The sequence below is a fragment of the Vigna unguiculata genome, chromosome 8, assembly GCF_037176805.1.
Source record: "Vigna unguiculata cultivar grain cowpea cultivar isolate G323 ecotype 2 chromosome 8, ASM3717680v1, whole genome shotgun sequence".
Lineage (NCBI taxonomy): Eukaryota > Viridiplantae > Streptophyta > Magnoliopsida > Fabales > Fabaceae > Vigna > Vigna unguiculata.
In genome coordinates this window covers 7,587,818-7,591,862 of record NC_140799.1, presented here as the reverse complement: position 1 = coordinate 7,591,862, position 4,045 = coordinate 7,587,818, and positions in this window count along the sequence as shown.

Here is a 4,045-nt window from a genome sequence, read left to right as displayed (position 1 = left end):
AACCGCCTGGCAGCTCATGAGCTACCGCCAGACGACACATGTGGTTGCAGCCCAATTTTTTGGGTTTCCTTATGAATCGCCTGGCGGCTGATGGTGACCCGCCAACCGACGTATGCTGCGTTGCCATTTTCTCTGCTTTGTTTAGTTTGTCAGTGGTGTTGGGATGCTTAAATGGGATTTATATTGTACGTATAATATTTACATGATGAATTATGATTGGAAATTATTTGATTGTTAGCAATTGCATGAATTTGTGAATGGATTTTGGGGATTTGGGTTTACGTTAGGGTTGGTGATGAATATGCATGAAGTATGTAATTGATTGATGAACTGGTGTTATGGAAATAATGTTCACATGAATAAAGTATGAACCATGTATGTTGTGTGCACTTGAAGTGATGCCAGTATGATAGTGGGTGCTGTAATTGGGGTGTTTGGGGTCACGACGGGTGCAGGAAATATCTGGGTAGAACCCATAAATGCATGCATCGCCTAGCGGCGCATGAACTGCCGCTAGGCGACACGTCAGAACAACTTGCTATTTTGATTTTGTCTGGGATTCATGTTATTGGGTGTTTAATCGGTAAATTAATACATCTATGATTAAAAAAAACATAAGCATGTAAATGGATGTGGCATAATATGGATTAAGGGAGGTTAAAATAAGTGAAAGTCATGAAGTGTGATATAGGAGTGGCTGTTTTTAAAGGTTTGGTTGTATGTGATAAGCTATAATTTAGAACACATGCTAAATTGGTGATAAGAGTGAGATTGATTTATGGGATATGGTATGGATGGTGCATTTTCTCTAGACGTTAGGCGTTGTGGGGGTGGTCTTGTTATTATAGTTTATGTGCAACATTGACAAAATTGTGGTGGCATGAGGTTACATAAATAATAGACTGCATGATTATAAGACTTGGAGTGTTTTGAGTGGAATGTGGCATGTTTAAAGTAGTAAATGACAGAGAGTATGTTGGGCATAATAATAATTGATTTAGTGGCATGATTAAATGTGTGCATTGTGAGCTAGTTATAGAACTATGACTGGTAAGCCATACTTGTGCTATAATTTTTTGTGTTGTGTGATTGAGGTCCCTTGGGACTTGTTCTAAGTGCCAAAAACCAGTAGCAATTGCGCCACTGGTATGGCGCCTGGCGACGCAAGCGAGCCGCCAGGTGAAAGCTACCTAAAATAGTGGCAGTGGCCACTATACGCGCGTGGCGCCTAGCGGTAGTATTGGTTCCGCCAGGCGGAAGAGATGCGACAGAAGCTCTGGATGACGCTTGGCACCTGGCGACGCGAGAGGCGCGCCAGGCAGTTTTGGGTGCAGAGTTGGCTCGTGAGGAGGGTTTCTACACAACTTGGAATGAGTGTCATGATGCGATGCTTTGGCTGGGGGCCCAATTACGAGTGTAAGTTGTATTGGGGTAACACGTGGTCACTTGAGGTTGCAGCTTGTGGTTTAGGAAGTCCAATGAAGTGTGCGAGATCGTGGCTCATACGACGAGGTTCCGGATGATTGCCCTATTTAGTGCACCTGATTGAGTTTGGTAGTCTGGGAACAACTACGAACTTTGGTTCGTTTTGGGAAACTCCACTTCGTGTCGCTGATTGTGGCCGTGACAATTTATTCCCACGTGCGGACTATTAGGTGGTGGCCTGTAGTCGGAGGGGCGAGTAAACACTCGTGCAGCAAAGATCGATTAGTGTACTCACCAAAGTGTGTAGAATCAAGAGACGCCAAACGTAAGGTTTGGAAAGTTGAGGAATTGGGGAATGGGGGATGCTAACACGAGTTATGGTTATGAAATGCTTAATTTATGTAATGTTGTACTTATTTGTTTATTATTGAGCTCACCCTATCTGTGTGTGTTTGGTGATGATCATGTAACTCGTTACATGGGTGCAGATGTTGATGCATGTGAGCGTGTGGATTTTTAGCGACGAAGTGGGGAACAACTATGGAAGTTTTATTAGTTATTTTTATAGAAGTTTATAAATTATTTTTGTATTGGCTTTATAACTACTGTGTAATTGTTATAGTTGAACACCATGATTTTATTTTAGTTTGGCGCATCGAAATAAATGCTTTAAATTTTTCCGCGTTTTGGGAAAGAAGTTATTAATAAATGAGGTTATTCATATATTATCTTAATTTTTTATTATTATTATTTTAAATAAGTAATTTCTTGCTAGGACATTACAAAGAACACTAAGATGAAGCAAATACTTAAGAGTGGTGATGAAGAGGAGGATCAACCTCGACCAAGTAAAACTCATGTGACATCCTCGCCCACTTAGAGGGAGACAATAGAAAAAAGTGTGTAGAATGCTAATCATCACACAACTCGAACAACTAATACATCCACATTATTACAGAGTTCACATAAACACCCATTTGGAGACCCCATTGCCACAAGGTTGGAAAACTCTAGCCATTGACAAGTATGATGGCGTAAATGATCGCAACGAGCATGTGCATATCTACCTTACGCAAGTCAGTTTGTATATCACCAAAGACGCGATTTTCTGCAAAGTGTTTGCCATTTCTCTCAAAAGCACAACTCTTAGTTGGTTCACCCAACTTGCTCATTTCTCCATAGATTGCTTCGACACTCTAACAAACCAATTCAGGACTAAGTTTTCTACTCCAAGCCCCATCATCTTACATATAACAATTGAAACATGATCTAATAAAATGTTTTCAAATATAAGAATATTTAATGAGTAAAAGAAATGATAAGAACTTATTTAAAATTGGGGTTTATATAAAATACAACTTTAAAATTGTTTTTGATGCTCCTAACCATCCATATTTGAAGAATTTATTAACCATGTTTGTATTATGTCAATCTTTGATAAGATGAATTTTTTATCATTATTTACATTGAGAAAAAGTAGTTAAAAATTTTAATTTTGATTTAATTATTTATAAGTTAAAGAATATGAAATACAAATATATGTGATTTATTTTATAATTTTAGTTATGCTTAGTTATGTATTATTTTTATTATATTTGTGAAAGTAATTAAATATATAAATTTTGGAAGTGTTATTTCACTTCCCAAAAATTGTTCATCAAGATCAACACTGCAATCATATAACGGCTCTACTGCGGTGATTACATAGATTACTTTTCTATACAATGAACTTTACACATAAAACAAAACACTAGACAACCTAATCGTTTAAACGTTGTAAGGATTATATAAAAGACAAATCTTTTTCGAAATCTTTTAAATGTGAATAGTTTATGTATTCTATTTTTTACTTTTATTTTTAAAATAAAGATATTATATTATCATTATCACTAAAAAATCATTCAATAACATTCAATTTTACGAATCAAAATAATTAATCACTATGTTTTATTTTATAAATTATTTAAACTTTATAATTCGATAATGAATGTTAAAAATTAATTTAAATTATAATTTAGACTAATTATAATTTTTTATTTATAATAGAGATTTTTTTTTATGAATCAATCATCTTAGTTTAGTTTATAATATATATTTAAATTAGTTAATGATTAATTATATTTTTTTTTCTGTATAATTGATCGTTATTTAATGGTTTTTTATCATAAATATTTTTGAAATTATTAAAATAATTTTATTAATATTAGTTGGAATGTTATTCTACCATTAACCTTACATCAATTATCTTAGTGAGTTGAATGACCATTGTAACTTCGAAAACACATATAGATAGGTATCCTGTGCCTCATTTCAGCAAATTTAAAAGTTTCATTTCATCATATTCTAAGATTTGTCCTTAGTTAAATGGATTTAGTATCATTGAAAGTGATTTTATTATAATTAATTAACTTAATTACTAACAAACTAATTTAATAAAAGCACGCATCCAAACTTTTGCCTTTATTTCCAATGCATAATCCACATATAATTATACTCCTAGTTTTGGCTTTATCTCTAATATGATCAAATTGAAGAGAGTAGACTACAATAGTTTCATTTATTTTATCTTTTTATTTTGAAAAAATCTGTAAAAAGGATTGAAATGTATGCTTATTGTTTT